This window comes from Scatophagus argus, chromosome 18 (genome assembly GCF_020382885.2).
Source record: "Scatophagus argus isolate fScaArg1 chromosome 18, fScaArg1.pri, whole genome shotgun sequence".
NCBI classification, from domain to species: domain Eukaryota; kingdom Metazoa; phylum Chordata; class Actinopteri; family Scatophagidae; genus Scatophagus; species Scatophagus argus.
In genome coordinates this window covers 2,747,708-2,760,999 of record NC_058510.1, presented here as the reverse complement: position 1 = coordinate 2,760,999, position 13,292 = coordinate 2,747,708, and the positions used below count along the sequence as shown (strand labels likewise).

At 42.0% G+C, this 13,292-nt stretch overlaps 1 protein-coding gene across 8 annotated transcripts in view; it reads right to left on the bottom strand.

Annotated features, from left to right (window-relative positions):
* Positions 1-13,292, bottom strand: part of ctnnd2a (catenin (cadherin-associated protein), delta 2a) — a 222,589-nt gene that overhangs the window by 188,115 nt on the left and 21,182 nt on the right. The gene's annotated exons all lie outside the window — the stretch shown is intronic.

Here is a 13,292-nt window from a genome sequence, read left to right as displayed (position 1 = left end):
GTTGAACTGGAGAGGAATGATGGCCTGACATTTCATTTGGCTCAGCCCTAGATAAGACACGAAAAGCTCAGACAAAGCTCCCCCCATCTGTTTGATGGGATGGCAGAGGACCCGGCATTTAGCACAGTTCCTAAGAAAAAAAGTATAAACAACAACAAAAAATGTACATCACAGTTTTACAGTAAGCAAAGGAGAAAACCAAAGCTACTGTCAGCTAACAGATCAAACCATATTTCTGCTCCACACGCAGGCAAAAACACATGCATACAAACACAAAGGTTATACTCGCTCCATGAAGCAAAGGATTTGGCAGGACAGGCACCTGTGACCCATGCTCACATCACACAAAGACCTGACAGACCTCCACACCTTCCACAAACACGCATACACACACACACTTTGAGTGCACGCACTCATGTTCCTCTAAGCTTCAGTTTCTTTTCCCTTCACCACATGACTGTCAGATTCCACACATCTAACCTTACCTTCTCATTTTTACCCTTTTTCATCCTTTTTTCTTTTCCTTTTTTTTTTCTTTTCTTAAATAGTCTGATTTCCTGGTCGGGGGCTTGCAGCAAGCTGTGTCCCTCACAATACGCTAAGCTAACAGGTAAATAATTTATGTTGATCTATTTCAGGGAAAATACTAATGTTTTGAGTGTCCTCTGAAGAAAATTATCAATGTTTTTTTTCATACCACTAACTCTGTGGTTTGCCTGGGTGCTGGCCTGTTTAGGGCTTCTTATTGAATCTGTGAAAATTGTCAAAATTCAACACAGAACTTTAAAAATAATTTTATCCAATACTTCCTAATATTTTGTTTTTTGCAGTCCAATCTTCCATTCCATCCCTAAGCCATGTCACAAGTGTTGCGTGATCTGAAAGTCATTGTCCTCAACCTGTGTGAGTGGTTGACAACAAAAAGCGTGCTTCTCCCCTTCACATGAAGTGACACTGCTGAAATATTTACAAGTCACTGAAATGCAATCTAAGAGATGGAGAGATGGGTTGTGTGATGGCTGTACAGAAAGAAGGATGTTCCTCTGGGATGTGAAACACTGTAGGTGGATCCTACTGCACACGCACCGGATGCTAACACACAACCATCACAGGGTAGGAAAAGGACAAGATGACATACCCCATATGCATAGAAATGTTCCATATTTTCCATACGGAGTTGGGACAACATGTTTTTGTATTCAGGTGTGACTTATTCATGCCTGTGGAAGAAGCAGGAACAAAACTAGTGGCAGAAGGAGGGGTTTTATGCTCGAGGATAAGCCAGAGTCAATTTTTTTCTGCTTATAATGTAACATGCTTGGGGCTGCATTAAACTGTTGAGGCACGAGGCCTTTTACAGTGGATTAGTCCTGAGGGGCTGTCACCAAAAGCTGGTGTTAACTACTGATGCTTCAGATAGCAATTTTTTTTCCGCTATCAAACTCAACTTTCCTGCATTGATATGTGAGGGATGTCACTTCAGCCAGTCGCTGTGGTTCAGCAGTGTATTATTCAACTAAGTCGATTCCAGGTGAGATTAAGACAGATGTCAACTTAAAGCCCATACCTTTCAATCATGTCTAACTTAAGCATAAAACTGCAGAGCAATTTAATAATGCTCTGGGAAATATAGAGAAAGAATAAATATTTTCAGCAGTTTTAGGCCTCTGTAAACTCTTCTGTTCCTTTTTGTTCAGTCTTTAAAAAAAAGTAGGAAAACTCATCAAGCACCAATGAGTGTAAATCTAATACCCACTTCTAATACATTTGGAACCAGCTCCAGTTCAGAGCTGGTTCATGAGCACTTTTATTTTCTGTGAACCAGCTTTATTAAGAAAAACACACAGAAAAAAAATTCCTGTTGAGCAAACAGCCAGTTCTCAGTCGGTATTTCCTTTGACATGAGAGGAGCTAATGTACTGGATCACATTTCAAAGACAAATGCCTCCACAACGGCTCAATCTGACATGACTATTCATGCATATTAGGCCACGTTTTTGATGATGCAAAGCCACTCTCTGAAAATAACGGGTTCTGATGAGGAGTCTCTTGACCCAGCATTTAAGTATTTCAAGGAAAAAACACACACACACAGGTGTAGACACGCAGCTGTTACTCCGCCCTGCAGTCCGTCTATTCCTGCTGCTAACGATAAGATTTTATTAACACTGACTCATGTCAATATATTCACTGAATTAGAATTTTAAATACAATCTGATAGCGATCACACAATGATTTCTCCCATTTAATGTTCTCCTGTTTTTGAAACTCAAAATGAGGGACATGTAAATTAGACCTGATGGAAACATCTGACTTTCTGAGTTTTGAATATATTGTAACTCATTAGTTGAGTACACTTCATCAAGAGCTAAAAAAAAATTATTATGCCTAACATAAAGCTAATAATGCTAATGTCATCAGAATGAGGCAAAGCTTGGAAAATTAAGAAATAATCATTATAATTTCCACACCCAATTTCCCCAGCCAATCACCCTCTGATTTTCAAAGACTGCTTTGCCTTTCAAAACTGATTCCAGGAGTCTGCCACATATGAATGTCTAAGATGATTGATAGCTCCAATTTACCTCCATGTAACGTCTGATATTAAACTCTGAGTAATGAATAATTCAGTCAGCACTGCTGAGAGACGGTGAGGGTGTACGGACACACACACACACACACACACACACACACACAATGGATGCCTGTGTGGATGAGCATGTAAACATTTTTAAATATGCAGACACAACCAAAAATAGACTACAGTGCTCTTGTGTGCACACTAATACAACCAAAGCAGAAACAAAAGCTGAGCTTTCATGTCCTTTTTGTTTTGTTTTATATATTTGTTTTCATGTGTTTTACATATTCTTCGATTCATTAAAAATGTTCCAGTCCAAAGTGGCTCAAACCTTTCCTGTGGTCAGAGATGAAGGATGTTATAACTCATCTGCGTCGAGGGAAACTTTCAGTGTCAGCCTCCTTCTTAGCTCTCTTTGTACTCAAACTTATGGTAACTTACAAAGAAGTTTTCATATTCCAGACAGTTGTCATAGTCCATCATTAATCTTGTCTTCACTGATAAATGATTGCTAAAATGCAGTTTCAGACTTTTTCCCTAAATTAAGATTTGCTAAAAATTCTGAAATAATAAGGCTTAAGAAAGAAAAGTTTGCCACGATGAGGACTGAGGACTGGAAGATTTAAGGTGAATATCTTATTAATGGAAACACTTCAAAGATTATGCAACACACACGCCAACATACACAAAATCTTTCATTTTACATGAAAAAGTGACCCAATCGCAAAGGTCCGGACACATTTCCAATAGACTTCATATTCGAATACAAATTTTGCATGTTTTTTTTAAGCATTTTCTTTAAACATGTGGGTTCACATACACGTCTCATAGTCGCATCTAAATGTGTCAACCTTCCTCTGAGCAATGAAAACCCCAGCAGAGAAGTCATCAGAGCACAAAGTGAGACCGCAGTTGGGTGTGGCTCATGGCTCCAGCAGCTTCAGTGGTTCAGGAGGCTGGCCACAGACAACAGACAACCTCAGGCCTGTTTTGCTCGCTTTAAAAACCCGGCTGCAAGCAGTCAACAGAGACAGCAACATTGATTATTTCAATCAATACCTCCAGCTATTGCTATTGTTGCACTTCTATAATATACTCTACTGTATTACTCTAAGTACACCAATTATTTGGAAGTCCTCTGTAGTAAAAATGAATATTTAATGTATTTCTCTTTAAGGAGAAAAAGCAAATATATATTTCCAATGTTTGCTGTTGTCGTAGCCTGCAGAACTGACAGAATATACAGTTACACACACACACACACACACACGCACACACACACTCAGTCAGGCAGCAGGAAAACAGTGAGATGGTTGACCTAGATTGGGTGCTGAGTTTAAGGACATACAGGAGAAACCATCTGCATACAAAGTCAGAAATCTCTCTTCCCACAGTCAGAGAAACTATAGCGAGACAGAAAGTAATCCAACAGTTTTTTTTTCCAGGGACAGAAAATTGTAAACTTTCTTCCCTTGCAGGATGCATTTTGACGTTATGGGAAAGCAGAAGAAGAAGAGTGGAAAGGAAACAGACGGGACACAGGAAAGAGAGACATGCAGACAGACATGACAGAGTTGGAGAAGCCCATCGTGGTCTTATTTGATCCCAGACCCACAGTACTGTCTCTGCAGGTACAGCAATGAAAATATAGACAAGCAGAACATACATCATTTGAGGGGGGGGCAAGTTCTGTTTGCAATATAATTCAATGCTATCACAATGAAAAGTTGGATCTTTAATGTGCTGTTACTTCCAAGTTGCTGTCAAGCATGTCAGTCTCCATAAACGCAGACATTTCTTGGGGCAGTGTCAAGATGCATCCACTTTTTTGAGTTTCATCACATTTGAGCCAACGGGATTTGAGCCATTTGACTTACAAATTTCGACCTTAAATTATGGCAGCCATATTAGTCCACTGACAATAACACAGACATGAAAATGACTTGAATCCATACCCAAGTCAAAGGCAGGTGAATGCAACCAGGAAAAATGGGGATAAGATTTGTGGTGATTACAAATGCAACATTGTGTGTGGAAACAATGACAGCTCATAAGCAGGTTTCATCACCTTGACTGGCAGACTAAAAGATACTGTGGCTCATTAACACGTCTAAAATAATACTGCCGCAAAGCCAGAGCTGTCAGCAGGAAGACAGTGTGCCACAGATGCCTCTGTTGCCTCCTAAACCCAAGATTCCAGACAGGAAGTAACAGTAACTCACAGCAACAAACATGGAGACTGTGGAGAAAACAGTAGATTGTGTGAGCAAGCAATGCTGGGTGATCAGCAGGATAAGAAGCAAAAACAGGGCGGAAGATCAGACAAGGGGACAAAGGTGAAGGTGGGGGGGGAGCAGGCATTTCCTGTGTCTCAGTCCTTTGTTTTGCCTCACACCTGCCTTTCACACCTGTCAGAATAATGTGCACTTGATAATCTCCTTACAATCAGCATTATGTTAACTGCTTGCACTCAGAATACAGACAGGCTTCCTTCTTCTGCGAACCAAATTGATTTTCTGAATTTCTCAACAAAGTGGAAAAATTGTAAAAACATAGTGTTTGTGACAAAAAGCAAGTTTTTTTCACCCACATCACAGTTAAGTGACCGAATGATCTGACATGATCTCAGTGATGGAGTGCAGTGCTCCTGGCTTGTCTCCCGCCATCAGCCAGATCAACTGTCTCAACTTCTGTCACTCATCCAGCAGGTCAGAATCTACCACACTTGTGTATATAACAGATTTCCTTTCATTGCCCTCACTACTTTGAAAGAAAGGCCACATAATGATATACAAACATATAGAGAATGAGTATGAGAATGACACATGTTTGTGTGAAGCATTGCTACTTTTTTTATACATTATAAACCACAGTATTTACAATGACATATTGCATGAGGATGAGAATAGCCTATGATGATGTGCAATATCCCCAAACCTATTTATAGCAACAAAAATATAGTCTGTCAGGAAGTGAATGCTAACAGCGAGCAGCTGCCTGTGGGGAGGCTACTCGTAGCTCATGCTCTTTTACATAAACTGAAAGATTCCTTTGAGTCTCAGAAGCATTGTCCTTGACTTTCACTCCTGTGAGGGAGCAAAAAGCCATATGCATTTCACAGTGTTTGCAGAGCTTTAAAGATTTACCAAAGCACAGATCTAAATTTGCAGAAAATGGGATAATATGTGGTCTTCATCTAACCCCTGAGATGTGGTGATGCGTCGCAGTTTTCTTCAGTTATCTATTTTTCATCCCTCTATATTTCAGAATTCTATCAAAGAGAATGTTTTATTTATTTACTTTCATTTCCAGTGCCACAATCTACCCTTTTATGATTCTCCTCAAGGTATAGATACACAAGAGATAATTACTTCTAAGTAATGTGTTTTTGCCTTTCAGTTTTTTATTTTCATACCTCAGCGGCACAGCCCAGCTGGCCCTGCTGGAGAAATTAAGCCCCCTTGCGCAAAAGCACAGCTAAATGTGTTCCACACTGAGGCCACCTCAAGCAGCTCAAAAGCCTTCATTAATGCGACTGAAACAAGAATCTGGCTTCACTGCTGTAGGCAACTATTTCCAAAAGGAACGCTGGTAATTCTGCTGTTTGAAAAATTGATTGGCATTAATAATGAGTGGGCTTTGGCTGGCTCTTTGAGACCCTGTAGTGGAAATCAGGCTGGCGATAGCCAATTCTTGACATAAAAGCTCCAAATATAACTGCAGACACCAGCTATTTGCAATGAGGAGACACGCTGCTGTCCACGGTGCTGAAAAACACTGCTGCCCCAACATGGCTGTCCCAGCACACAACAGAGATACAGTATGTTTCAGTTAAAAGCAGTTTCAGCCTTTGATAGAGTGAAGAAAGAAACTCAAATTACACAATACTGAAGCTCATTCGCGATCATACATCCTATTTGTTTTGTCGGTTAACTTATAAAACCCATAAAAATGTGAGCCACTGTGAATGGAACTGAACTAAAATTATGCCTGCCAGTTGGTACAGTCATGATGCAGTTACAATCACATCTGTTCTGAGTCATATAATATTATGTAGTGACTAATAAAGTGTGCCGCATGGTGCATCGACAATCACCTGTATCAGCTCAGTATCAGCCAAACCACTGAGGCTGTTCTGGAATACAGGCTTTCAAATATGGATTTTGCTGCAAAGAAACTACAGATTTGAAGAGATTCCCTCAACTCGTTCCTGAGATCCTGTTCTTGACAATGGAATGAACTGACGTGGGTTCACAGTTACCTTGACCTTTGATTTCCAGCCACGGCCGTGTAAGCTTGTGCTTGGAATTGAAGAAAAATGCCATCATGTGTTACTTTTAAGTCACCGTTGGCCAATGCCTGCACACTTTTCATCTGAGCCACAGACATTCATAGAGTGCTAACCTGCTACTGCTGAAGCTGACATGCACTCCCAGCACCTCTGACAGGTGGAAGGATAGTAAGACTGGACTGAAAGGGGTGCATCTGAAAGCATCGCCACTGGATCCCACTCTTCTGAGACAGGAAGAGGAAGAGGAAGAGAGAAAGAGAGAGAATGTGTGTGACAGATCGCAAGACATTACAGACAGAGAGCAATGAGGCCGTAGTGGCTTCAGTTGATAACCTTGACCAAGATAGTCATCCCGAGGCTGTCTGGGACTGAGGATATGATTGGCATTCAAAGGGAAAACATTTACAACATTTACCTGGGTGTTATCTCTGAGACAGCAGGCCTGAGTCGCTCTGTGATCTAATGAAAGAGCACCGTCCTCTGGGACAGAACCAATGAGGGAAATTAGATACAGAACCAAGAAAAATGGGTGGTCATTTCATATCTGACTGCTTCTCTTATTCGTTTTACAAACTGTAGTAAACACGAGGATTTCAAGATTCCAGCAGAAAAACACGGTGTCTCAATAAACCTGTTTTCTGCCTCCTTCCAGTTGTTTTTATGCTTGTTTGCATTTCTCTCTTCAATTCACAGTGTGATGTCAACTCCCCCCACTAAATAAGTAGGGCATCTACTTGGAGAGTGGGAGATCGAATCTGACAGGGGTCGGTGTTTGAAACAAGCCGGATGAATAGATGCAGAGGAAAAAAAGGAAAGTGCGGAAAGAAGCAAGGACGGGGGAAAAAAGAGATTAAACAAAGAAGGAGAGAAAGAAGGGAGAGTTCACACATACCCAGCTGCTGTCTGACAGTCATGTGAGCCTCTGTGAGTTTCAAACACAATCTGCTTACACATACACACACAGAAACACACACACACGATGTATTTAAATTGGTTACATAACTAGCTGTTCTACAAACCAAAATAGACACATACAGTATAATACACTGCCTCACTAGTTTGAACGCAACGACCAGGTGGAGAAGTAAATTCATAACATTTTCCCTCCACCAACACTACCTGAACAAAGCACCAAAGCCTTGGTGATAGACTGTCTGGTGACAAGCAGCACAAAAAGCAGCCGCCGGTAGTAAACAAGATGAGAGTCAATTTTATGAAAGGAATTTACTGCTGCAAGAATTGAGGTGCACATTACAGGCAACTCTTACAGAAATAACTCAATTTCACTTACAAAACAAGTTTTCTTTCACGATGAAGAACATAGTCTGCAGTATTCTAAAACTAACCAGCAACTAACCATCAGCTTTTTTTCTTTTTCTTTTTTTAATGTAGCTTTCCACAATATAAAGTTTGATTATTTCCCTCCAAAGCAGAGGCTTCTGTTAGCTGTAGCGCTCGCCTCATGATGAAACCCATAAAGCCGTGGTGTAGAGGCTGTGCTGTGGCGTGACAGGAAGAATATACCCTTGAGAGTTGGATGAAAGAGGCCAGGAGCAATAGAGAACGAGGCCATATCAGCACACATCCCATCCCTCACAGCCTTGACATTTAATGCATCATTTACATGAGGTGACAGCGTTCACACACACACACGCACACACAGAGCTATTTGACATTTACATATACAGTAAGAGCTATGAAACACCTGTAAGTGAAGATAACAATGAATCACACACTCTCAGTATACTGCACGACTTTATCAAATGCTTGTATTGCACTAATATCTTGTAAACTGTCACATCACAGGACCACTAATTCAAATGAACACAAAAAAAGACAAACTGTCTTGTTTTTACAACACTTCGAAAGTCCGTTTAATAAAAGCATTCCACCATTTGCTGTATCGGTGTCAGTTCGTGTCATATTTAGACATGATTAATTCATCGGTCAGGTGTGCCATATGCATCCAGCACAGAGTGAAAACAGAAAGGATATACAGCATTAGACTGTCGTGAAGGGAATTTAAATAGACACAAAGCATCCTGCTACCATCTGATGTTCGATGCACTCGTGTGAACAGTCGACATCCGTGTGCAGGAGCACACGCACGGAAGCCTTGGATGTTATTTCCACACTCTCCCAGGTGCTCGGAGCAGAAAGTCTTCCCGCTGGTCGTGTTTGATCCCACCGAGATGCCGTACATCTGTCAGAGGAAGGGAGATCCCGCTGGGATGGGGCCGCTTCAGTCCTATCAGCATGACATCATCCTCTCCCTCCCTTTCCTTCCCTCTCTCCTCTCTTTCTTCCTCAGTGCTGCTGTCCTGTGTGTTCGCTTCAGAAACAATCATCTCCCATGAGCAGAACGGTTCTGCAGCAGAACGCTTCTGTTTTGTAATGTAAATCAACGGCCATCAAAGTTCTAATTTGTCTGGTTGCTCTACAACATCTTTTTGTTTGCTGCTGCACCTGCCATGCAGCATCTGTCCCACCATCACCAGTAATATAATAACATCATTCTTTAGACATGTGAATGTGTGTGTGTTTAAGTGAAAGCAGTGTGCAAATGTGTGCAGCAGGTGTGTGTGTGTGTGTGTGTGAAAGAACTGTCGCTGTGCTGGCATTTCTGTTCTAATGTTGTTGCCCCATTCTCCTCCTTATCAGCCGCTGAACACACTCCTCCAGACAAATGCATGAGCGGGGTGTGTGTGTGCGTGTGTTTGTGTGTGTGTGCATTTGTTCGTTTGGCAATGCCTGAATAAGCACGTAAGGTCCTGTGCAAGTTTGTGTGCGTCTGTCAGAGAGACAGTGAAATAGAGGGAGACGAGGCAACTGAGAGACAAAGACAAAGAGACAGACACAGAGAGAGAGAGAGAGAGAGAGAGAGAGAGATAAAAGAATTCAGTGCTCGCTCTCTTTCTCTTCCTCTTTCTCTTTCTCTTTCCCTTTCTCTCTCCGGGTCCAAAGCCCTTGGGTGTCACAGAAGAGTTCCACTGCGTTAATCTGTGTAATAACTGAATCAGAGAGAAAACAATGGAGCTCTCTGTCCCTTTTCACAAGCCAAAAGGCCTTGGGGCAGCTGGTTAGTCTGTCTAACTGTATGAGTGCAGAATGTGCATGCGCATCTGCCTGAAAATTGAAATCCCAACATGGAGCGCTCTGTCTGATCTGAGCAAGGTTAGCGGGTGTTTCTGCCCGAATCCTGACTCATGCTTTCTACGAAAACAAAAAAGACAAACAAACACAGACGCGGCAGAACATTCGATTCATTACAAATCGCAATGTGCTGGAATGAAAAACGGAGATGATCAGAGCGCAGGGTGCAGCTATGTGACTGTCGGGGATTCTGTGTCAAGTCCAATCTCTGCTGCTCCGTCGTCGCTCATTAAAAGGCATTCAGGATATTCGTTCTCTTGCTGGTGAAGGATCTCGGTGTCTGCTGTTGCTGCAGGAGACGAACCTCCTGGCTTGAATGTGTGGGTGATAGATGGACAGAGACGAGCAGAAAGATACATTTCCCGATTTGGAGAGAGAAAAAGAGAGGAAAGGACAATGTGTCATTATCTGTTTGTTCACTGGTGTACTTCTCCTAGCAGCATTTGTACAACTTTCTCTCCTGGTTAAATAAGAGAACCAAGGTCGGTTTCCAGTGGAGGGTTGCTTAAGTCTAATACATCTGAGTCTCAAGTGCTTTACTGAGAAGCATCATGGCTTTCACAAAAGTACTGAGAAAACATGTCACCCCCATGTGATGGCCTCGATACCCTGCAGATGACAAGCAGTGAGTCTAGTCACATTTGGTGAACAATGGCTTTCAGGGAAACAGGCAACAGATCAGACTCAGACATAAACAGGAACTTAAGTGTTGCCAGGAGAATAAAAGCTAAACAAATGGGAACAGAAAACTAGATGAAATAAGGAAATACATGAGCTTTAGTTTATGCTGCCTTGGTGGAGGTGGGGTCACATTATGACAGGAACTCGGTCTGTCACATGAGCTAAACTAGTCAGACTTTGAGGGTGAAAACTGGCTATCTACCCTCATGAAGCTGGTTGTCTGATGGGAAGGATTCAAATGAGGAGATCCTGACTGCCAAAATGCCTTTCAACCATTTGTCCTCGCTTTTGCTCTGACTCATCAACAGGACAAAACTGCAGCTGCAAAACACCTTTGCTCAGAAAAAATGAAAAAGAAGAAGTCTTTTTTTTCTTCTGTTTGCATCCACAAACGCACAGGAAAACATCCTATATACACCAAAACACTCATACATTGTTACTTAATGACACTATTGATTTTACTTTGACTGCAGGCTCACATCAGAGGTAACTCCGTTATATATTCAGCCTTCATCAGTATGAACGAATGCTATATCTATATCTATAATCTATAGATATAGATATATATCTATAGATATATATCTATGTATTGAGAGAGAGAGAGATACATATATATAGAAATTCAAAGATTAAAGATGCATTTGTAAATAAAATAAATATTAGTATTGTCAGGATGACAGCTTGCTCTGCATATTCTCAACTAAAGGAACGTCACTACGGCTGCACTGCAACTGCATACAGTATCTACAGTCATTATAGTCTATTATTGATCAAACAGCATTGGTGCTTCATCTTAATGTACTTTGATGTGCACCTCACAAAGTCTAATCTCCTCCTCCTGCTCGTCCGCTATGTGACTCCATCCCTGCAGCGAGCCGGTGAGCTCTGTGCTGTCAACCAAACAACGTGGCCAATAGTTACCATGGTTTCTCTACAACTGGACGTCGATGGCACCCTGGACTCGTACTGGTAACCTGCTGGCCCTCGATTTAACCTGCGGTGCATGTGACAAAGACAGGGGGTGTATACTTTCTCCTATGTGCACTCACAGTGCGTGTGCATCACGTGCACACGAGCCAGACACAGCATGTAGCGGCCTGCACTCAGCCCTCACCAGTCGACAAGACAAAGAGTGTCCACCCCTGGGCATGAGTCTGAGGGCGGTGAGCCTTCGCTGGAGAAGCTGGCGGAGACCTCTGTACTCTCTCTGGCCTGATGCTGCCTCAGTGAAAGAGTGAGACAGGTCTAACCGCCAACGGGAATACAATCACTGCACAGTATGACCGCAGAACATCCTACGCTGTACACAAAACAGAAATGTGTGTGCTCGTGTGTGCGGTCACATCACAAAAGATACTTCACTGACCCGTCAAAATCATACTATATGGGGGAAAAACGAATCGACGCCTTCTAAAACAGTTGCAATACCCTCCTGGTGGAGGACATGGAAATGATGTAACGCTCTGAAACACTTGGTGGGATCTGAAAACTTCCACCCTTTGCTCACCCCCCCCCACCCCCCCGTCATAACAGTTTAAGGCTTGGCATGCTGGAGGGCTAAGAACCTCCAAAAGATCAAAGTCAGACACCTCACTGTGCCTTTGGTTTCATTAGACCTTGTGATCCCAGATTATTAAACAGCTCAACAAACTTGTCACGCATCAGTAAAGACGAGGCTGAAATCCATAACAGAATAAAATTGAGTGCAACCTTTATTTCTTATTTTTGGAAAGAAGACAAGTTTTCCTTATGGATGTACACTTGCTGTACAAATGCTGTACAGTAAAAATCTTAACTGTGTCATTTAAATGTGACATTTAGAATCTGGAAACACTTACTAATATTGACCCTTTGCCGCAGATAACGGTGCAGGTAGTGACGCCTACCTGCAGTAAATCTCATCCCCAGCTTTGCTCGCACTGTCTGTGAAATCAATATCATTTTATTTTATCTGTTGGAGAGAACCATATGGTCCATTTCAGTCTAAAAACCTCTCTGAGGCAAAGGTTCCCTTGCAGACACACACTGAGAAAACCTCTTTCATCATTTCATGTCTGCAGTGCAGGTCAAATTAGTTGGATTAAACATAAGCAAACTGGTAGCAGTGCAGCAGGGAGCTACAAACTCAACCCTCCCACCTCCACAGTTTTCTGGCAATGGCTCACTCTTTCCTGCAGTCTGTGTGTCTGTGTGTGTGCATGTGTGTGTGTGCAATTTCCTGCCGGCAAAGTGGATTTTTGTTGCATCTATAGTGTATATAATCAATTGTTTGTCTCTTGGTTTTAGAATACTTGTCTTCTTGTCTGTCTGCAGTCCACAGAGAGAAAGTGAGGGCAGGAAAGAGAGATGAGATTGACAGAAATGGTGGTGTGTGTGTGTGTGAGATTCGTACAATTTCTGTGCATTTCTGAGAATCTGCAAGTCTCTTTTTCCTCAATCCCTTTCAAAGGCCTCTCTGACTCATAAAGACTTTCACTCCAAATCTTTGGCACGAGCCCAAAACCGGCAGATTTCGAGCCTAATTGGCCGAAACAACAGTGAGGGGTATCTTTGTCTTTGCAAATGATTGTGGCACGTTGTAAAGAA